The sequence below is a fragment of the Heliangelus exortis genome, chromosome 9 (genome assembly GCF_036169615.1).
Source record: "Heliangelus exortis chromosome 9, bHelExo1.hap1, whole genome shotgun sequence".
NCBI lineage: Eukaryota > Metazoa > Chordata > Aves > Apodiformes > Trochilidae > Heliangelus > Heliangelus exortis.
This window is the reverse complement of record NC_092430.1, coordinates 8,117,447-8,141,599: the sequence shown is the minus strand read 5'-3', so window position 1 is coordinate 8,141,599 and position 24,153 is coordinate 8,117,447. Positions and strand designations below refer to the sequence as shown.

Sequence of the window (24,153 nt, the reverse complement as noted above, 5' to 3'; positions counted from 1 at the left end):
CAGCTGCAAAACAAAACAAAACACAAAACACAAACAAAACAAACAAAACACCAAACCAAACAAACAAAATAACCCCCCAAACAAGCAAATAACAGAAAACAAACAAACAAAAATTAAACAAATAACAAAACCCCTCACCATTAAAAACAAAAAGGTAGAACACAACCCAAATCCTGGCCGGCGACACCTCGCAGAAGAGAAGGCGAAGGCGCTGGGCACCTTGGGACGGCCCAGCCCGCCCCAAGGGCCGCTCGGAGCGCCGGGGCCGCTGAGGAGCCGCTCCCTCCCTCTCTCTCCCTCACGGGGTCCCTGAGGAGGGGACGCCGCCTGCGCGCGGGTCCAAGCACCCGCGCCAGACCCCAGCACGCGCGGACCGTTGCCCAACGCCCGCTGACCCGGGGGCGCGGGATGCGCGCGAGCCACTTGTTGCGGCGGCCGTTACCGCCGCGCGCTCTTGCGCAACTCAGGCTGGCGGCGGGGCAGGCAGCGCACAAAGGCTCCCGCCCCGGGCCCCTGGCGCCGGCCCCTCCGCCGCCCCCTCCGCTGACAAACGGCCGGGGCGCCGCTGAAACCTTCCCCCGCGCCGCGGAGGGGGCAGAGCCTCCCGCCCGGTTGAGCAACTACCGTGTCGCAACGGGCAGCACTCGAGAAGTGCCCTCTTCCTGCGGCGCTCGGCGCCGCGGGGTAGGGAGGGACCGAAACGAGCTGGCGGTGGCGGATGAGGGGAAACCCCGCCGCACCTCCCGCCGCCACGCAGACCTGTCCGCCCGCGGGTGCCCCACCGGTCCGGTCCGGTTCGGTCCGATCCGTCAGGGCCATCTCAGAGCTGGGCACGCACTCCGCGGCACAGCCCGAGATTCCCCGCCTGCGTACACGCACCTGCCCGAGTAGGTCCACCGCCGTCCTCCGAGCCGTTCCCCAGCCGGCGCGGAGGCTGCTTCCTCACGCCGGTGCCGGCCGCAGGACTGCCTGCCGGGCGGGGACAGCGGGGTGCCGGGGGTTACCTAGGCAATAGCTTCGCCCTCGGGTCCCGCCCCCTGGTGCGGGCCGCCAACCCGGCCCCGGCTTTCGGTATCAAACCGCGGGCGGCGGCCAATAGCGTAGGGCGCCCCGCCCCCCCGAGCGCTCCCGGGTCCATCTTCCGTGAGGGCCGGAGTTGGCCACGGGGCGGCGGCGAGAGGCCCCTACTGCTCTGCCTTGCCCCGGACACCTCCGGGGCCCGCCGCACCTCCGCACGGAGGTGCGGAGCTGCCGGCAGGGCGCGGGCAGGCCGCCCACCCCGGTGTGCGCCAGACAGCCGAACCGGGTCTCCGCTGTGAGGGCCCGGTCGCTGAGCCCCTCGCGGAACCATAGGGGAGTTGCAGCAGGGCTCCCCCAGCCCCGCTTGTCTGCCAGTAACTGCGTTTCCCCCCTCGCCTGCGTTTCCTACGCGTAGCCACGAGCATCTCGAGCGCCTCACAGAGCCGCAGCCGCGCACCTCTGGCGGCCGTGTTTGGACCCCCCAGCCGCGGTTCAAGGGATGAAAGAGGCTGTCGCCTGTGTTCCCGCTGTAAAGGACTCATCAGAGATCAGCTTCCCCTACGCGGCTTTTGGAAGTCAGCCGGGACGACCTTATTATAGCACCCTATTGCTTTGCCAATGATTTCCGCGATACATCCTCATTTTAAGAGACTGTTTTGAGCTTTTTAGGAATAATAGCATTGAAGCCAGTACGTCTATGAAAGAAGCGGTTTTCTAAGGCTTAGAAGAAACAATTAAATAGAAGGGAGTTAGAATGCGACAAGTAATGAAACAACTGACTTTTGCATGCAGCTAGCCCTGACCCCACCCACTGAAATCAGCAGGAACATTCCTATTTCCCGTGGATGAAAACAGGGCGAGGCACAGCATACTCTTTTTGAATGTGGACAAGGATATGGTCATATTATGCATATTTTAACATCCCAGTGCTAATAATTATGCTGTATTATTAGCCTTGCCTAATTTTCTGTGTTCATTTTTCCAGTTATTCCTGTTTTGAAAATAGAAAGCTGGATGGATTAACTTTTTCATCAACTTCACTTACCAGTTTTCACAGAACTAAAAATTAATTCAATTGGGATTAGAAAACATCTAAAATATGTTTAGTTGTTTGTTCCAAACAAATCAACCAACCACAATATAAAGATTTACTGTAAATTTATGGATGGACAATGGAATTTTTGCCTGAATGGTGAGCCTATGATACAACATCTAGTCAAATCTCAGTGGAAGGGCAGAAGTTAATGAGAAACCTTGCCTACCGTCTGTCAGTTGCCTTCACAGCCCATCTGTTGTGTGTATCAGTTAATAGTTTCTCTTCATGCTTCTAACTAGTTCCTTTAAGCACTTTAAGTACTACAGGCAATGTTCTCGAGCATTGCTGCTGTTTCATACCATGGGACAGTAGCAACTTCACTTGACTTCACTTCTTCCTGGAAGGAAAAAAAAAAAAAAAAAAAAAAAAAGATTTCAAATGAAAGTAACAGGCTAAGCAAGCAAGCATCCAGACCATATAGACACAGTATCATGTTTATGGATCATATCCTATCCAATGAAGATCAGACCCACTTGTCTCTTTTGTTTAAAGTTTACATTGCTACTAAAATATATTTTTAAAAAATAAGGTATTAATGAAATCCAGTACTGCAAAAAGTCCCAGATATGTAACTTTCCAAACCATTCTAATACTACTGGTTTTGACATTAAATACTCCTTCAAACTTTGGCTCACTAGTTGGCCTTGCTGATGACAAATGTGTTTGTGCCTGGAAAGGCTAGAAATGTTTTTCAGAAAAGAGCTATTTACTCTGGATCTTGCAATGTTATGTTGTACAGGGTCCATTGCAGGCTTTACAAAGTGTAAATCAACTATGATGTGAGTGATTTACTAGAGAACTCCAATCCAGAAAGTTTAAAACCTGTTTTGAAACACTGCCATCTTTTCAATTTGAATAATGGTATCTTGAAGTGTCTGCATAAAGCCCCAAGCACTTTAAAAATGTCTTGTAGAGACAATTTCTACTGTATCTATGAATAGACTTCAATAAAATCTGCCCACACAGAGTTTTCATGTAGGGTTGTAATCCTCAACTTCAAGTTTCCTTTCTATTTTGCATTTTAATGCCTCCAAGTACATCAGTATTTATCAGTGGGAGCTACAAGAACTTAAGTCAGTACTTATCAACACATTTCAGATTATAGTTGATCAATTTGCCTCATATTCATGCTCTTGTTGCATAGGGAGTTGTTACGGACAGCGTGCAATACAGATAAGGAACCTGTCTTGAAACATCATAAAGAAACAGACTTACACTCTGTGAGGCAGTGAAAAAAAACCCCAGACTTTAAATATAATCCTTATTTTCAATTTCCTTATCTTCAAATTACTCTTCTCAGCCCCCCTTCACAAAACAAATGCTCTATTATTTCCCCCGAGGCTATTGTTACATGTGTTCCCAGTATAACAAAAGGGTTTTGTTTAAAAAGGCTGTGTCTGAGTCATGTCTTTGCCCATGAAACAGCTGTATACCTAGGGCACATTCTTTGTCACTTGAAAATGTGTCATTTTCAGCATTCTGGGTTATTTTAGCCCTGTGTCACCACAGTAATTTGAAGACAGGAAATAATGCACAAGTTGTCTGTTTATCTGCAGACATCACAGAACTGAGGCATCAGACCCTGGGCAGAGGGAGAAAGAAAACACAAGTGAAGGTTGTTTGGCCTGCAGTAGGAAAAGCTGGTCTGGAAAAAAATAGAGTTAGTAAATCTAAAGAACAATGATCCAGAACACACCAGAATACAGGGAGAGAAATGCTTAGAAACAATTTATTGCAAAACTTAAATGCTGGTAGCAACTTGCTGCTGTTTGATAGCATTGTTTGATACTGTTTGATACAATGGCAACATCTACAAACCAAATCAGCTTTGGGTAATTAATGGATAGGAACATTTAGTGATTAATACAGAATAACATGAGAATTTCTTACAAGTATTTCTTGTCATTAAAAAAAAAAAGTTATGTTCAAAACTGTGAGTAATGGTAGAGCAACTAATGATCACTCTATACTGCACAGTTGTTCCTTTGTCAGTTTGCTGCCTACTGGCACCCAAATGAAAGGCTTTAGAACACCTTGTGTATGAAAAATAACATGACAGTCTACTAAATAGTCACTAGAGGAAAGCCAGTTTGTATTACAACATTCAAAAAACAACTTAGCTGAAATTAACAAAACTTTCATCTCCCATTTTAAGTCCCTCCTTCATCTATATTAGAAAAAGAAAATAAAATGTACCCTGGTGCCTAGTGTAGCAGGTTGTTACTGTTTGGGAGACAGAATCTCATCTTAGTCACTGAAGCTGAAGAGGTTTTAATAAGCAAGGAAATGATCTTGGCCTGACTATCTCAAACCATGTGTTTGGAAGAAATAAATCACAAGAATCAAGTTTAACTACCAGAGTTTATATTCAGTCTCCTAAAAAGGAAATACTAAGAGGTTTCCAAGGAATTCTGTCTGTTAAAGTATATTCACTAAGTTTATACATATGATTTCTTGCACTAGGGTAGAGTACTACAATACACATTTATGATGTGACATGATAGAAAAGATACGGTATGTGGATTGCATGATCCTTTAACAGTCTCAGCTGATAAAAGCTGTCTGGCTGGACTGGACTTTCCCTATCTCCACAGATATTAGAGCAATTTGTGAAATCAAAGCTGGCCATTGCCAATAGGGCCTCTAAGTGTGCAAAATTAAAGTGCTAACGGCATGGTGAAACCCCAGTGTAACATCCTAGCTCAATTTCATAAGCACAACATCCCCCCAAAGGTGTTCTGTACTGTATGTTGGTCTCTTTTTCTGCACTTGCACTAGCGTGTGTGTCTATAATAAGCTTCTCTTTGTTTCTCACACTGCCTGTGGTGAAGGGGGAGACAGCAGCAAATGATGGACTGAGTGACATTCAGTACCAGACTGCAAATGCAGATGTCAGACAAAACGGATGCTGAATTTGGCTGAATGAAGCTACAGCCTGCAGCAAGAACAAGCAGTTTATAACAGTGCTTTGCTAAACCAAATTATTTAATTTGTGTCAAATTCAATGGAAAAGTTCTCTGATAATTTATATGTGCAGAAGACAAAGAGGCAAATTGCAGTGTTACCAACAGCAGCACCTCAAACAGCCAGCAGCACTGACACCCAACCACACAGCATCCTGACACTTCACTGTGCTGTTCCCCTACTGAATTCATGGACTGAGGCCTCTTGTTTTAAACTTTAAGCCTAACTTAAATGATGCAAAGCCACTTGAAATAGAGACTCTCTTCTTCAACCTCCCCGATCTCCCCTCTCTGCTGGAACACAGCAGAAATACCAGCATGGTGGCTGATTCCCTGTCAGAGCCTTGCTGTGCATGAGTGAGCTCAGCTCCTTCCCTTTTCTCTTGCTCAGGCAAGCTGTGGGAGCTGGCATACAGCAGCAGATCCAAGCTGGAGAGAGGCCTTAACCCACCAAAGCTCCTTTCTGGAGCACAATTGCTTCTCTCAGGCTCTCTAAATCTGGGAAGAATTGGTAAGAAGAGTTCCCCAATACTGAGGCTGCAAATGTGCCAGCAAGAGCCTCCAACCCTACCCTGTAAATCCACCCTTAGAAGGCACATCCTCATACTGCTTCCAAATCACAGGGACTCCATGACTGGGAATTCTTACGCAGATGATACTTTTAAATGGTGGCATAAATTGATGGAGAATGCCAACTCTATTGTAACAAAGCAGCAATTTTTGTAGAGAAACTGGTTGAAAATAGTTAGTGTCACTGATTCCATACTATAGCAAGTGTGTATATAGTTGCTTATTTTCTGCATCTGCTCATGGCAAGCAGAGGTTTCTGGATATGGCCACACTTTCCAAGACAGCTCATTCATGAGGTCTTTGATCAGCCAGTGAAAAAAAATTGCTCAGAACTAGGAAGACTAAAGACTTGACTTTAACTAAGTCCTTTACTAAGGACTAGGATCTACAGCATCCTGAAGTGTCTGTCTGACTTTGCTGCTAGGTTCTCTCTTTATATATAAATATCTTTACACAGTTTTTCATTTTTCCAGTTTCCTAACACAGAATTTGCAAAAATAGTTCCACTCATCAATACAAAATAGCTTCTTTCACCAAAAGCATCTTGAACAGCTAGTGCCTCATACACCACCCAGGCAAGTCTCCCACCAGCTATCATTTCCTCTGCCCATTTTATGGGTCTGTCCTCACACCCAACATTAACATATTTTTGCAGTAAAAAGCAGCACTGGATTGTTACAATTTCCAGTTTTTAGATGAGGCACTGACTTCCCTTGTGCTATTTCTGATGACTTCTCTAATCAAATCTAAAGATCCCATGACACATTTTGACAAAAAGTAGGGCACAGCCAGTTTATTTATTCTTTTGCTAAAAATAGACTTCAATGTCCAGCAGGTTGTAATGTGTTAGCACATTAAGTGTGATAGCTGCTGCACCTGCCTCAATACACTGATATTACCAGTTCATCTCTGCAATACGCTAATTATGAAAATCAAACATCAGGCTTCACTGTTATTTTAGTTCCATTTTGCTAAAATGCTTACTAGGATTATATGGTCCAACAGTTGAAAAGGCAATAAAATACCTTCTCATCCTTGCAGGAGGAGTTTCTGACACCCCTCCAAGCACAACACAGAATGTTTTATATCTCTTGGGTTAATGGGATATTACTATTCTCAGCCAGAGGCAAAGACTAGGAAGAGATTCATTACAGGAACTGGAACACAAATGGTTTAAAGAAACCCGTATCTCTTCCACCTGCTTTACCTAATTATTTTCTAGCTGGCCTTTTTGTTAAGGCTATTCTGTTGAAAGAACAGATGTAACAACTGTGAAAATTAATAATGATCACAAACACTATTGAGTCTATCGTAATTTTAATGACAATGAATATGAAATACTCTATATTATTTCTGAATTTGGATTGCAGCAGATTTTCAAATGATGTTTTGTTAAGTTTGCTTTGAGAAGCTCACTGTCCAGTCACAATGGTATAAGTCAGGGTTAGCAAGACTTCATTTTGTGTAGAACTACTGTAAGAGAGAAACACAGAGTCTTTAGCCCAGAAATTACACAAATGTAGTTACTCATTGAGTCAAATACATTCACTGACCTGCAGTACACAGTGAACACCGTTTCTGAATTTGGTCATGTGCCTTTTGGGAACCATGAAACACTTGCTCAAAACCATATCTTCCTTTATCCTGCCTAAGTTACATTTCATGTGCAAACTATCAAAAGAGATAAAAGCAAATGCAATTCTTACTGCTTCCATAAAACACAGGTACTGCACTAACTTTTCACTAGCCCACAGAAAAACACAATCACTTCATTATCATTGCTTATTACGTGCTACTAGAAAGCCAGTACATCTCTAAGTATCTATACCCACAAATCAGGGCAAGCTGAAAAAATTCAGGTGAAATCTTAAAAATCTCTAAGCACGAAAAAAATAACAAATCCTACATGCAGCTTCATTCATCTACAGTATCAAATTTTAGCCACAAATGGACTACTCTTTTGAATCCCTATTTGAAATCTCAGATTTGAACTTTTTCTCTCTGGCAAATGTGTTATAATTTTAATGTTACTTATAAATGTAATGTTACTTATAAATTTCTCTTTTTAAAAGGTTTATAAAATACATCTATCTAGAAGATAGGCATTCAAAAGACACAAATTTCTTATTAAAGATGTTTCAAATGTCTAGAAAGTAATACTAAATTATGAGTGGCTAATGGTAACAATGTTTCACTAGAAAAATGTTTTATGCTAAGATCAGTGCAATCAGACTCACTAAGACACACTGAGGTCAATGAGAACCAAAAATATTCAGTGCTCTACTGGAACAAACAGAAATATTTCATCTCACATGTCTATTAATTTGACTTTGGTGATCAGGAGCTGTGAGTGCCTCCTCAGTAAAACAAGCACTCAGACACAATTCAGAGCAGAACCCACAAAGTGTTATTAACGGGCACTGCACAACAAGTGCAGGAGAGATTCTGGGAATACTCTTAAAAAGCCAGTGCATCTTCTGAGCAATACTCCACACAACCTTTTGTTGCTGGGAAATCCAGTCATTGTGAATCAGGAAGACTCATTATTTCTAGGAATTACATTTTAGACAATTTCTTCAAGCTACATATGCATCATCTTCATTTTTAGCCCTCAATAACTCAAGTTACTAAATTTAGGTAGAAGCCACAAAATAAAAAAATAATTTTAAAAATTGTTGCAGCATAAGAGGAAAAGTCTAATATTATTACTATCACTACTTTCAAAACTGCCAGGTTAAGCCTTATTATTTTGGAAACTCCAGGCTTTGCGCTAAATTGCTTTTTACAACAATGTTTGCAGGTATTGATTAGTGGAATCAAAATATGTGTGCGTTTCACCCCCTCTCTGTCTGGCAATCTATCACAGCGAGTCTGAAAGCTTCATTTCTATGACTCATTCGCCTTGAGATTAAACAGCTATGCAAACGATGCCAAGTCTCTATTTACCACAGCTTTGTCAGCGAAACAAATCACTCAGCAGGTGAATCATGAAATTACTGTCTGTGTGGATGCGGAGTAAACAGGGCAGGAAGCAGAGAGATGCCAGCTTAACTTCACGGTTCCCAATCCGTTTCTCCTTCCCATCTCCTTTGTTGTATGGCTGTGACATTGCTAATATGAGCAGACAAACTCTTCTTGCTTTTTCCCCATCTTGCACACCATCTGGCTGCAGTTCAGAAAGTCCTTTAGACCCATCAGAACTGAAGCACATGCTTAAGCAGTTTGCTCAGGAGAGAGTGCTTGCTGTGTACCACCTCCCCAGGGAGGGAAAGGGGAGTTCCACTCCCAGGATGAGAAGTGCCTCCATTTCAACAGCTCCACACCTAGTGTGCAGTTCTCCTGCTCAGAGATGGTTCACACAGGGCTTCTATTGCAATTCTGCTCTACAATGAAGTAAGATTGGCAGGATACAACTGCTCAGAGAAGGTCTGGCCATCAGGACAAAGTTAGGTCACCTTTGCAAGAGAACACATTCCAGAAGTTCATAAAATGTGGCTGAAGAGCTTTTTTTTTTATTATTATTCCTGGCATGTACATCATTGCCAAGGAAGGTAGCTCAGGAAAATATTCCGTAGGGAGCAAACAGATTCTTCTGCAAACCCATTCCTCCCTGCTCCACCCAGCTGACATTACACAAGTTGAATAATGCATGTCAAGGTATTAAGTAACATGTAAACATTTCCATTAATGTTTCTGCTGCAGGCCTTGGCTTAACTGGTATTGCTTCCCTCTGTGATAATGGAAAAACAGCTTCCACAGTTATTCTGTACCTAAAGCTTAATATTAATGAAGCACTTCCTACCACTCACTGACTGGAATCTTCCTCCCCTCCTATCTCCCAATACATACTTTACATCTCTTGAAAACTTACCTAATGCAGACTTAGAGATGACCTTCTCTGAAAGTCCCCGATTGGCCTTAGAGCCTATGCAAGCAGGTAACCTGATGTCCCCAAAACTTTACAGTTCTGGTAACATATTTAAGGACAAATGACAAAGTGCCATGAGAAATAAGTTGGGTTCTTCTTATACCAACAAGTATGTTTTATACGTACCTCTGGCTTCCCATCATAAGTTGCCCAACAATATTTCCACACATGCCCGATTTTGAGACTATGGTTGGGTTTTTTTTTTAATATTTTTCCAAGGGTGTGAGATCTCAGTGTTGGGAAGCTATAGTCCTTTTCAACCTGGTAAAGGAAATCTCCATGGAATTTAGTATGGCTTCAAGCATCCACACTGTTTGCACAGCATGTACCAGTAGTTCCTTTTCCTTTACTGTATATGACACTTCACAACAGGGGTAAATGCAGTTCTGAGCCAACTAAGCAAAAGGGGACATGTTTAAAAGCTCAAACATCACTGGGATGAAAATGGGCTCTTGAATCACCTCAATGAGATCAAGAACCCTTACTCCCAAAGAAGAACTGCCCAGGAAATTTCTGGGATTTTCCACTGGAATTTGTACTTTGTCCTACAGAGTTCTCTGTAGGACAGACTGATTTAGGATGAAGTATCTGAGGAACTCCCAGGAAACACTATCAAATTCCACTCTGAAAAGTGCTTGGGCAAAAACTTTGAACAGAGCAGTTAAGTAGGAAGGTAAAGTCATGCATTTTCTGCAACTTTTTCCAAGTAGAAATTATTTCTTTCAATGTCGGTTTGCTGTGCAGGGCTGAGAGTTGTAAGGTAGATTGCTTTCCAGGCAACCAAACTTGCAGCCAACTGAGGACATCCCACTGGCTCCACTAGAACCAAGGGTCTCACTGATCCTGATAAGTCTTTCTCAGTAAAAAAGGGCCCTTGAAAAGGACAAAGCTCGACTGATCTTCCAAGCTCAAAGTACAGCAAACTATCACTGAGTTTTATGTGGGTTTGATAGGTGTTCATAAGCAATAGCACACATGGAGTCTTCTGGCGTAACAAGATACAAGAACATCCAAATAACAGGAAATTAATAACCTTCTTTGATGTTTATTGATCATTTGTCTCCAAGAAAACTTTTTGGAAGACTGTCTTAAAGTGAATTTATTTTCTCTGGGCTTGATTGTTGAGTTGCAACAAGACTGCTGCAGAGACAAACTGCAGGTAGTAAGATAACATACTTCTGTTTGGGCAATACATGACATGGGAAGCAGAAATATCAGAGAACAACTTAGCTAAAGCCCTCTCTTTACCACTACTTACAGCACCAGATTTATTTTTTTTTTTAACCAGGTCTTCCACATCTGGATGAGAAGTAATGGGTTAGCAGCACTGAATATCATGGCTCCCAACCCCAAGGCCACCAAATCTTAGTAGGCTTCCCACCTCTCTATGAGAACTGCAATGCTGTGACTGTTCAAAGACAATGAAGAACAGGGAATCAGAAATTATGGCCACCATGGCAAAATCAGGTCACAATAACATGAAAACCATTGTGCACACTTCAGTAACTGATGTGGGCCTATTCTTATGCCTGGGCTGATCAGCACAGGAACAAAGGAAAAACCATGCAAGAACGAGCCTGTCCTGCTCAGAAAATTCTTCCCAGCAATTCAGCAACAAGTTAATGATTGCATTACAGCTATCACAGGAATGCTGTGCTCAGTATGGAGTGTTCTGGAGAAAGGTTTTTGAATGTTACTTTCCTGCTGCTCTTAGTTCCCCACCGCCCCACAGAAGAGGAATTATTGGGAAGACCAAACTATCTGCAAGCACGCGTGCAGAGAGCTTTCAGAGAGCTTGCTGCTTTCCCAAGAAAGATAATCCAGTGCATTTTTAACTTTTTTTAATATGGTGACATAACCTTTTCTTTGGTGAAAGACTAAAACTACTAATTTCCAGACTTTAAAGAATATTATTGCCAGAAATAAGTAGGCTCTCAGGAAGACCAGAGGCTTTTAGACTTTTCAATAAACTCTATTCAACTGCAAAGCTCTTTACTTTTCAGTCAGGGTGCTGTAAGCACCAAAGCTCAGGTAAAAAAAAAACAAACCCTTCCAATATAGGAAGAAATGGGATGACGGCAAGAGAAATACATTTGCAGCCTCCTTGTCCTCTGCATGAGTCCTTTATATCATATCCCATCTCAGAGCTGAAAGTAGATTCATTATCTGGCAGATAACAATGACTACAGAAGGCCAAGACTGGATGGTAATGAGAGCCCATACACATTTGGCATGTGGAAATGTTTACATACCTGTCTATCCATACATCTGTATCCTCACTACTACTCTGTGTTAATTCACAGAGCTTTGAGCAGAGGACTTTGGCAAACCTATTGCAGCTTCACTGATCCACATCTTAAGCTACAGTGAGCTGCTGAAGTACAGCAGATATGTACAGTGATGCCACTAAATAAGAGCACACTGCCTTAAACTATCCCATGCAAACCCAACAGCATTCCTAACGTCACCATACAACTGGTATAAACATAGAACCATTTAAACTGAAAATTCAAACAACACTCTTAAGTTTCTTAACTATATTTAAAGTCTCTTTTGCCAAGTACACCTTCCAGTTAGGGTCTGTAGTGGAATAGAGGAGTGTTTCACAACAGCAAAAAAAAGTATCAAGTATCAGCTCTCATGCAACTTTAAAATACCATCTTTGTTTTCAAGCACCATTAAAAACAAATTAATCCAGTACTTAGAATGGTCACAATAGAAAAATAGAAATCTTCATGCCCTACTAAGATATACCCAGAAGGCACTTTTGCAGTGGACTTTAAGAAGACAAACAGTGCCCCATGCTACACATCTTGCCTGAAACAAAGTATTTTGAAAGAAATCCTTCTAGGCAAACTCTGAATAACTGATGCCCCCAATAAGATATCTCTCAACATGGAAGCACACAAACTTGGAGAGCATGTGCCACTTTTCCCACATGCCAGGTGCACCTGTGGCATTGCCTGTAGACTATCAGAAACCTCAGCTACCAGAGCATTGCTCCTCCCAGGCTGCACAGGAAAAAGGAGTTCTCTTTTCTACCTGCATTTTGCACTGATGGGAATATGCTGTTGCAGCTGATACACATGAGAAATTCAGCCAGTAGCAAACAGCTAATCTGCATATTTGAAAAGTGACAGATACTGAAATATTAAGTACCTTAGTTAGCAATCTGGCTTTTTAATGCACATAAAATCATAATTTGTTTTGCTTTCTGGGTCTGTAGTGATCAATTCCACATGCCCACACATATAACCTTACACACATGAGCAATCCTGCTGAGTTCAGCCATTTTTCCAAACCAGCCCGTGCTCAGCACACATCAGGTTCTGTACATTTTGCGTTTTCCCAATTCATCCCATCTGTTTATAGCCTTTCCATCTACTTGACTATGATTTTCCAAGGTTTCAAATTCACCTTTTTCCTTTCAGTTTTTCCTATCTGATATGCACTGTAATGATATTAAGGGGAAATTTATTAAAGAACTAGCTTAAATCAATTTCTTTCCACAGTGTTTCTCCAAACTGGCTGGCCGAGTGTGACCTTTATGAAGGTATTTGGCAGAGGCCTGTCATTTGTCAAGTTTTTTTTTTTCCGGTTTTTGCCAGTGTGAGTTTTGAAATTGGTATCAAATGATTTCTGTTACATCAGATCAGAAAAATGTTCTCTTGCTGTGTTGACATCTTTTAGTCCAACTCCTTAAAACTGCATGAGACAAATGAAGTGCATGGTGGAAAAAAATATGCAGAAGTCTGGTTTGTGGCCAGAATTCCACCTAGACATAGAGCAGGAGAGGGAGAAAATTACATCTCTTGAACAGTACTTCCCAAGTGTTTGTTAATAATTTTCTTTCTAAATCTCAGCTGAGCAGTAGTCTCAAGTCAAGAGTGTTAGATCTGGGCTTGATGAGATCATCACCTCATTCTGCTCCTCTGCCATCTTCAGTAAGTTATGTGTCCGTGGCATATGCTGACCATGTTTCTTAAAGCTTTTTTTAACCAGTGATTGGTGTGTTGGTTTCTGATGCTAGGGTGGAGCCAGACCAGTTCAAATAACTTCTTACATTTGCTGCTAAATTGTAACTATTTTAAAAGATTGAGTATGACAGGTCACAGAGGAACAAAAACTTATTCATGGAAATCTTACTGGCCTTCCAAGCAAGTCATATGAGAGATTTATGAATTCATATATTTTTATAGCTTGCGCCTAAATTAGAAACAAGATTAAAAACCTCAATGTCCCTCATGAACTCCTACTCTCTCCATATCCTCGTATTAATTTTTTATTATATAATGTCGCCTTTATTTTTGTTCCTCTTACCCCTGTCCTTTGCCTCTCCACTCTTCCCATCCTACTGCATCTTGATCTCACTCTCACTTGTAACTACATGTTAGATTCAGAGAAGCAACATACCAAGCTCTGGCATTTTTGAGATCTGGCAATTCCCAGCTATGAAAGGACCTTCCCAGCTTGCCTCCCTCAAACAAGCCATTAATTAAAAGCAAAAGAGGAAAAAAACCAACAAAAAATAACAAAAAAACAAACAGCAAAACCTAAGACTTCTTAAGATGATATTGTTGTCTGTCCTGAGTGCTCCCAGTTTAAAGCAAAGTGATCAAACTATACTGGCAGAAGCCAGGAACAGGCACAGCTTAAATTGTCTCAGATTATTTTTAATATTTTAGCTCTAGGAAGTACACAGAAACTGTAACTACACAACTGTGCCAGAAATCCCAAGGGATGTGGCTGTCTTCTCAGGGAACATCTGAATTCATCAGCCTTGCTGCAGGTTCTGGCTTAGTTATTTTAACCTAACCTGCCTATGCCCCCCTGCAACTGTCTCAAAACAAGTGTAGCAGCAGGGTATTCAATACTGGGGTTCAGACTTGTTTGTATGTTAGAGGTGAAGACGACAGGAACATCCCACATGTGCCATGTGCTTCTGTGGTTTCACAAATCTGTAGAGCTCCAAAGAGAAAACACTTCGGCTCTACAGCCTCAGTGTTGGCTGTCAGAAGCAGCTCCACCAGTGACCAAAGAAAAAGAGGGAGGAGAAGAAGGGAGGAGAAGAAGGGAGGAGAAGAAGGGAGGAGAAGAAGGGAGGAGAAGAAGGGAGGAGAAGAAGGGAGGAGAAGAAGGGAGGAGAAGAAGGGAGGAGAAGAAGGGAGGAGAAGAAGGGAGGAGAAGAAGGGAGGAGAAGAAGGGAGGAGAAGAAGGGAGGAGAAGAAGGGAGGAGAAGAAGGGAGGAGAAGAAGGGAGGAGAAGAAGGGAGGAGAAGAAGGGAGGAGAAGAAGGGAGGAGAAGAAGGGAGGAGAAGAAGGGAGGAGAAGAAGGGAGGAGAAGAAGGGAGGAGAAGAAGGGAGGAGAAGAAGGGAGGAGAAGAAGGGAGGAGAAGAAGGGAGGAGAAGAAGGGAGGAGAAGAAGGGAGGAGAAGAAGGGAGGAGAAGAAGGGAGGAGAAGAAGGGAGGAGAAGAAGGGAGGAGAAGAAGGGAGGAGAAGAAGGGAGGAGAAGAAGGGAGGAGAAGAAGGGAGGACTGAATGAAAAAGTGAATGGAAACTGTTTCCACATGAATACTCAGAGCCATCTAAACCAGGCAGCTGTGTTCAACACTATTTTTGCACACCTGCTGAATTTAACTTTTGGAGTGAACCAGGGCAGTTGTTTCCTGAGCTGAAGTAAAATACAGATAGTGACTTTAGACTGAGAAAGAAGAGATATTGAGCATAAAAATCTCTGGCAACAAGGATGACAGTCTCCAAAAGAGGTAAAGAAAGCCACAACAGCTGCTTGGATTTACATCCATGTAAGAGAAAAGAATTGAAACTTAACAGCTAGGTATCTCTAAATGGTGCCAACTGCTTTATTGATTGGGTGGAGCAGGTTTACAGCCTCAGACAACTGCAATCTCCCTTGCCATACACGAAAGGAAAATAGTTTCTTTTAGAGGAACTTAGAGTTACGCAAATATAATTAATCTTCTAAAACAGGAAATCCCTGCCAACACAGGTGGAACTGTGGTACACTGGCTGTGCAGCTGGAGAACATGAAAAATGGGATTTCTGTGTTCCCATCTCGCTGACCAAAACCAGGGCACAAATACTCTAAGTATAATATGTAGATGAAAAAAAAAAACAAAACAAAATAAGCAAGTAAAAAAAAAAATTAAAGGAAGACTATAAAAGTCACTTAAGACAGTCTTTTAAATGTTCCTTACAATATTGACTGAGGTTTTGAGCCCTTCTGAGGAGCCCCACCATCACTTTGAAGGCTGAGGTGCAGGCCAAAGGAAATAAATCCGAACCTGTATTTTAGGAAATGAAGTCCAGAGGCCACGGTGCTGACTTCTGACATCACCTGGACTCCTGAAGGAGCCCTGTAATGTATACTGTACAGCAGCTTCTCTCAGCCATTTCTTTGTTCTCTATAATTTGTACACTTTTATTCACTGAACCACATCACAAAAGATAAATGGTAGGATAGAAATTTCTTCGCCATTGAAATATTACTTGATTTAAAAGTCAACACAAGAAATTTTTTATTATTTACTTGTCTGAAGCATTTTAATTGTGAAGGCATGCAGAAAATAGGGATTTAAGCAATTACTTACATTGCTACACATTTCTCTCTACCTAGTTGGAAGCAAAAGATTTAGGGACATGTGGAGATGATGCATGTCTTCACTATTTGTAGGATATGCCCTGCATTCCCTGCTCTGACTACTGATACTGTTTAAGTTCAGCTGAAAATAAACAATATTCTTCACTACAGCACATTTCAAGCTCCACAAAGCCATCTGTGTCAAAAGAACAATATGAGGCAGATTTCAGTGGAACATAAAAAGTGTCTCCGGTGAAAATAACTAACACAAACAGCATCACCAAAGCTTTTTCTAGACTAGGGAAAATTCACTAAGTCACTGATAAAAGAGCTGCAAGGGTGGGATACTAAAAGGTATGTTTCCATCACAAGAGTAGTGTTTTCATAAAACCACCTGAATACTTCTACCTTCTTCCACTTCTTACCATCTGAAGTGACCCAGACTGACCTGGTGCCTCAAACCAAGCAAGTAGCTAAACCAAGAACAGATTAATTCCTTTAACTACAGATATACCACACCCATTCATTGAAGGAAAAGATAAAAATATTTACTATTAATAAAAATAATGCTGGAGGGACATTATTTTTTCTTTCCTACAGATACACACAAGCAGCTCTCTATTTAGACTAGTAAGTAGATCTATTTAGACTAGCAAAAGGGTAAGTTTTCTCACACACACATTTCAGTCAATATAATATATAGGTATTCAGATTATACTGTGTTCTCATTAAATTATGTTTTATTGCTCCATTTTCAAAAGCCATTGAACTATGGGACACTTTAGTAATCAACATAGTATGGTACCCCACAGCAAACGTATGCTTGGAATTGACCTGAGTACATGCCATGGAGAGAGTAAAATATGTAAGAGTACATAGTTGGTCTTTCATTTCAACCTGGATGCTAGTTTGAGCAGGAAATTAATAAATATTCACCAAAATGTCCACCAAAGCCACAAAAACAATTTAATGCTTACACATATGCTGACAACACTATGTAAGAGCTGGGAGTAACCCAACAAAAGACGCTGTAGGTAGATTAGCAGTTCAAGCTGGTCCAAAACATAGGTACCCTCTTCTCCAACATTCAGTATATTCTCAGTATGGCTTTTGTGATTCAGCCTGCAACAACTCAATATTGAAAGTAAATATAGAGGAACAATTGAAAACAATTTTCCTCCTGCCTATATTTGTGAGGGAAGTTGCTCAATTGAAGGAGAAGACAAAAATTATCCTGTGATTTAACAAACATGTTTTTCCTCTTAAGATGGATTGGTAAGACACAGAATTTAATGTGAGCTAACTTCACAATGTTAGGATAATGTCATGTTTTCTTTTCTACAAGATTAAATGAAAGCTCTGATTTTGATTGCTAAGATAATTAAGGGGGGGAAATTGTATTTTAAAGAAAAAGCTACCCTAAATTCCTGGCAAATTACAAGGTTGAGGTCAGCTCTAAAAGGAATTTGTGTCAGTTGGAACAGGGCATTTATGTGAAAGATTAATAATAATTAAAACCAACCTCTTTAAAAAGGAGAAGTAATGCTTGTTCAATTTATCATCACCTGCAAAACTGGTTATGTTAATAATCCTTCTTATTATGCCAAGTAGACTGAAAATATTTAATAATTTACAAACAGCCTTCCCACAAAAGCTTCAGTACCCACATTGTTTGACTTATTACAATTAATAAAAAATATAATCCCAAATATCCAGGCCTTGAACATGAATTCCTTATATCTGAGACACTCCCATGAAAAAAATAACAATAAACCTCTCTCTCACAGCATTACCCTGTCAAGGGTAATTGAGTTCCCAGATCACAGTGTCACTGGGGAGTTCTGGTCTCACTGTTCACAACTCTTTAATAAAGTCCATTCTGTTGAAGAAATGGAGAAGTTGATTCAATGTGTACACACACAGGTTACACCTCTGAGCTCTGCTCCTAAGCACAAATGCTCAGGAGTCAGAGAATGAGAACCAGGGTACTGTGATGCCTTTGAAAAACATCAGAGCTTAGCTGATTACAATATTTAGGGTGTGCTCATTAAACCCTGAAGGCTCTGTCCCACTGCCCAAGCTCTTTCCTCCTCTTGTCTGCAGTAGCTGTGAAACAATAGTCAATGGGTAACATGTCTCAAGCCAGCAATTAGAAATGTTTGCAAGGACACAGGACTGTGAGAGAGGATGGGGAGGAAGAGAAGGAAGTGGAGAATAAAGCAAAAGATGGAAGTGAGGAAGGTCAGAAGGTTGTTTATACATTTTACAGTATCACTAAATAAAGTCACATCCCAGAGAGATGCAGGTGGCAAACTGATCTCATTAGAAAGACCACAATGATTCAGAGACAAAGTTCATTTGCCTATGATCCTGTTTCCAGCACTGCTCATACCCAGATATTGCAGATGAATGTTCCAGCCACAATGTTGGACAGACTTAAACATGATTCCTGCAGAACAGGCCAGAAAAATTTTGCTAAAATTCACCACCAGATTACAGAAATTTTACACAAGGAAGAAAATAAGATTGGCTATTCCAAACATGGCATCCATGGTCATAAAGTTTAGAACATGCTCATGATATTTTTCCCTAAAAATGGCGCTTGGTACAGCACATAGCATCCCAGCAGAACTCCCAGTTCCAAAACTTTCATACATTCCTCAAAAGCATGGAAATAAATCTGGCTGTTCACTTCTCTGTTAGCCTAGGAACTAAGTGACTAGTGTGCAAACAGTACAAAACCGATCAAGGCATGAAAGGGAGTGGTATTACCATACACACTGCACAGACTTTTGGAGCAAAGTATACAAATTTATACAGGCCATCTACTCTTAGGGAAATAAGTACCATGCTAGGACAAATTGGCAGTGGGCATTTCTCTCAGAGATGCTGACAAAATGAGAAACAGACAAGATGGACTGCATCCATTTCTCATCCCTCTATTAGTATCAGGTCTAAATAACTGCTGCCTGGGGCTGCTCAAAAAACTCCATTATATTTTTCTACTAAAAACTGTGGCTTCCTCCATGGAAAAAAAAAAAAACTAAAAGCACTCTGGCTAGTATTTTATTTCCAAGCCCACAAGATCTACTTTCTACTTTCTTTTGGTTTTGAACAAAACCTTCATTTTTGAAGCAGAGCCTCACTGGGGCTATGGCTCAGTCACCCTGAATGTACCCTCCAGGGCACACCTCCCACAAGGTGGGTGTGAGATCACCCCAAAGGGAGATGATGACACAGCTGGGTAGATGCAGCCCAGCCAAGGAAGCCATTCTGCAGCTGAGTCAAAGTTGTCAACCAAAAGTATTCAACATTTTAAATATATATACTGCTACTGTTGGCAAAAGCAATATGCCTCACTTTAAAATTTTCTGCAAAATAACGTATTTGGAGACCATGCCTGTTCCTCACCATTTCTGAGGGTCCTCAAAGCTGCCACTCCTAAAGACAAAACCAATTACAGCAGGACACAAGAGGCCCAACAAGAGAAGCCATGGCCTAGCACTGCCAGACTCTTCCCATGCTTGGGAACTGCAAGTAGTTACCTGTTCCTCTTCCATTTCTTTCCCTTCTCAAGCATCTCAGCTCCATACACATGCATTCTTATTTCCAGAAGGGACTAAGTTCACTAGGAAATGCTGTGCATTGCCCTGACAAAGATTAACTTGCTGATCTTTGTGTTTAGTGTACAAAAACTATTGCTGGAACACTGCAATCAAACATTTCCTCTCAATTATGACCTGAGGGCAATGAACAGCACATGGTGCTGCAGTAGCTGTCTGAGCTCTCCTACCACAAGTAGTGTCTGCAAGAACTAAGCCCGAGTGACCATATGCACATCAAATCCCTCCCAGCCTGCTCATGCTTTAGCAGGCCATTGGCTCAAGCGACCTCCCACATGTTACAATTGCCAGTGAAATACTGAAAATACCTCCTGTCTACCAAGAATCCAATGTAAGGGACAAACTCACTGATAATGCTGAGCCCAGATCATATAACGAGACACTTATTGTCTCAGCACTCCAAGTGAACATGTTAACTGGAAAAGAAAAACAGGGTGATTAATCACAGCAGAGGAAAACACCTTGCTGTGGAAAACAGACAACAGTAATGCTTCACATCGTTAAAAAAAATGAGGTTATGGTTCAGGACAGCACACATGGAAAACATTTGAAGAAAAAACGATGAAGAGTCGTTTTAATTGGTGAATTCTTCCCACTAACACACCCTAAACGGTTTGACACATGCTGGCAGGAGGTGTTAGCCTCAGACACACAGCCAGCCGCACTTTCCCACTCCCGGCAGCTGCCAGACCTTCCTGGAATTTTAAAGTTTCCCTACTGGAGGCCCTGCTCCCAGGGCTCTCGGGTAAATAGCCCCACTACTCACATCTCCTTGGCAGTTTTAATTCCTTTTTTCCCCTTTTCCCCCCTGGTTTCTTTTTGAGGCAGCTGCATCTGATCTGGTATAATCTCAAGACCTCTTCTCATCCACCCACTACCTTCTGTAAAATTGGAAGAGACCCCAGAAGCACCTCCAGGGAGTTGGGATTCAGCTCCTGGGGATGCACCACCGCGAAAGGCTAGGAAGCTGGTAAACCAGCATGCAGTGAAGTGGGACAGAAGAGCTTCCCACAAAATGAAAAAGTCCCAGGCATCGAAGAAAAGAAGGGGATCCCCACAGCCCGCACACTCGGGGCCGGACCACAGCCAGGCAGCAGCGGGCTCCGGGCGAGACATAGCAGGGAGGAGCTCAGCTCTCCCACCGCAGCAGCCGAAGCCCGGACACTGCCGTGGTTGGGAGCCTCAGCCCGGCTCCTTTCACCTTCCATCCTAGCCATGCCGGGCCGAGGAGAGCGCAGCAGCCCGGCTCTCTCCTGTTCCTCCCGAGCGCCGGGCATACCCCATAGCCCAGCAAACCCACCCGCCCGCCCCAGCAACTCACCGCCCGCACGGCCCCGCCCCAGGGCTCTCAGTCCTGGGAAAGGGTCGGGTGGAAGGCAAAAACTGAAACGAAGAAGTAACAAGCACCGCCGTCCTACCCGGCTGTGCTCCTGGAGCCCCGTCTCCCGCAGGCTCGCACCAAGAGGGCGGCCCCGGCTCGCCCCGCCCCGGGCAGCCCGGCCCCTCCGCCCCCGCCTCGGCCAGGACCGGGGCAGCGGCACTGCCGGACCTACACGGTACCGGATAGGGGTAAGACGAGCTGCAGCGGGACTCCCAGCCCCCTGCACCCCACAGGGCTTCAACCACATTCCTTTTTTCCCCCAGGCGTTATTAGCACTTGCCTGGAGCCCCGCTGCCTGCCCGGAGCTCCCCAAAGGAGCCCCGCACCCCCTAACAGCCCCGCACCCCCCTGCCAATGCAATTCTGATGCGCATTTTTCAGACACCAGCAGAAACCAGCTGTCCACAGCTGGAATGGACATCTTGCTAAACTCCAGTCTTCAAAACAACTTCACTCTAAACACTATACCTGAAGTTACAGGTTATAACTTATTAAAATATCATCATCTGAGTGCTGGGCCACAACCCTGTGGCTGTGCTGCTGGTGAAGGTTGGTACCAAAAGCAAACATAGCTTCTAAGAAAAACCTGAATCCAGAAAATGCCCTAGCAGGAGGCCTGGAACATTGCAGAGGGAAAGGTGAACTGCGTATTCCTGTTTTATTGGCTATCACAAGCAACAAGAATGGATGGTGTTCATCAGCAGGGGCACTTGATGGTCTCTTGTAAATCTGAGTACTTGCAAAAAGGTATAATGAGAATTTTCAAACCTACAGTCAGAATATATGCTAAAAATATGACAAAAATTTATTTTTCAAGCCTGACATTCTTTTAATGCTTGCTATGGGCAACAGGTTGCAATGAACAATAACAAAGTCTCTCCTACAGCTGTGCCAGTCACAAACAGGGATCTGAGCAGGTCAGGAAAGTCACAGAACAAAGGAACCCAAAGCAGCCTCCACCTGGAGCTTCCTTTTCCAGGCTCTTCTGAAGCCTATATTCATGGGTTATCTTTGCAGATCCTCAGGGCTAGAGCTCTTCCCTGCCCCCTGTAATGAGCTAAGACCTTCCTGACTCACAACAGAGGAAAAAAATCCAGCTAGCAGTAGCTTTCTTGGCATTTCTTGCAGGGTGATGTTTCCCCTCTTCTTGAACAAATATCTCTGCCCACCAGTTACCATCCTGCAGCACCACTCTCACAAGTGGAAAGGTAATTCAGGGCACGCTATACATGCAACTTCCACTTGGATCTGCAGAAAGAGTAGTCAGAGCTCACTCAAAATTGTATCTGGCATACAGTCACACCCCAAGGATACATTACATTCCCTTGCCTGCTCATGGTGCTCTCTGCATCTCCCTCTCCTTTCCACTGTTGCAAACTTCTTTCCCACCAGACAAATGGGATGGGTGCAGGCTAAAATAGAGCTTTTGTTCCTTTTCCCAATATCCTTTTGACTTTTCCTTAACAGCAACATTCTTAAAGGAAAAAGAATATATCCTGCTGGTTTCTTTCAGCACGGAAGAGTCACTACTCATTTCTGTATCTGGAAGTGGTTGTTCAATGATCTAAATTTAGGCATCTACTCTAACACCTGCAGAAAGCAACAGCAGACGTGATAGGAACCCTGTAAGCAGCTGAGAAGGAACTAGGAGAAAGAGTTTCACTCAGGACCTTATGAAGTGTTTTCCACTTCTAAGCATCAGAGACTGCTTTTGAGTGCTTTTGAGTTATTATCCTCATCAGAACCAACAGATTTTGAGTGAGGTACAGCTCTCCATGACTGACTTTTGACAGCACTTTACCAGCAGCTTTTAAAGCTTCTGCAGGTTAAAACACACTTTGAAACGGCTCTTATTTCCTTTTGACATGGTGGTATGACCACTTGTGCCAAGGAACTGGAATGTCAACCTAAAAATCTTAGAGAACAATCAGCAGCAAAAGCACTGATGGCTCCAGTTCTTCAATGAGTGTCCCTAAGACAGCTCCATAATCCAGACTTTCAATTTCTTCCCACAAAGTACAGCTAACACATTCACTTTTCCACCTTCCATCAGCCATCCCAACACAGATGATGCTCTCCGCAAAGGGCTGTTACCCAAGCACTGAACAATGCCATTGCACCTAAGCATAGCCTGAAAGGCTAAAGGTACTAAGGTACTGCAGCGACCAGTCTGACTTGTTCACTTTCTTGCCCTTGCTGTGAATAAATCTTATTTTGAATGTCCATTATCATAGTTGGATTTTGCAGCATGCAGACAGCTTGTCTGCCTGGCCTAACTTACATAGGCCTGACCAGAGATTCATCTCACCTAGTTTCCACTCATCAGCATATTCTTCAGATCCTGACAATTCATGCCTCTACCTCACCACTTCTCAGGATCTTTGTATCCTTTTCATTATCTGGTGTTATCTTTTATTTTTCTTGCTTTTTCTTTCTCCTGTCATCTCTCATTACACACCTTGAGTAGGGTGAGTTCCCTGGAAAGAAGGCTTACGGAAAAAAAGGATCATGTCTCATTATCTGATCAAGTAAGGGAGCCAGGAGCTATTTACATATTTTCTGATAAGCAGTGAGAATGACCTGATGGTCCTCTGAAGTCCACAAGGAATTGGCTTTGTGTTGTTCCGTATCTTTTTCTTGTCTGTTCTTGCCCAATTCTAATCAACTAACAGCATTAAGCATCCTTTTCCATATCATTGTAACATTAGTTGGAGAAAAAAACACTATCGTAGTCTTTAATTCAGCTGTTGAAGAGATGATATTGTCAATGCTTAGCATTTAAAAATCTAATGCGAATTACTTTAAAAATATGAGGTTTTCATAATAATTATCTGTTAATTTTTGTCTGAACTATTAGGTTATTTTACTTATTAGGTTATTTTTAAATATATTATTTTATGTATACATAACTTAAATCTTTTGCTTTTTTATAAGGTCTACAATTGGGGTTTTCTGTTTGTTTTGTTGGGTTTTTT

The 24,153-nt window shown here is 42.5% G+C and overlaps 1 protein-coding gene across 8 annotated transcripts in view; it reads right to left on the bottom strand.

Moving 5' to 3' along the window:
• PIK3CB (phosphatidylinositol-4,5-bisphosphate 3-kinase catalytic subunit beta) overlaps nt 1-24,153 on the bottom strand; it is a 100,350-nt gene that overhangs the window by 69,045 nt on the left and 7,152 nt on the right. For 2 of the 8 annotated variants that reach the window (XM_071751864.1, XM_071751865.1), the window contains exon 3: nt 2,283-2,453. The gene's annotated coding sequence lies outside the window, so the exon portion shown is untranslated. Of the gene's footprint in view, nt 1-138; nt 1,153-2,282; nt 2,454-21,119; nt 21,261-24,153 lie in introns of those variants that run through there. The other 6 variants (XM_071751863.1, XM_071751870.1, XM_071751866.1 and 3 more) reach the window with 6 other exon arrangements.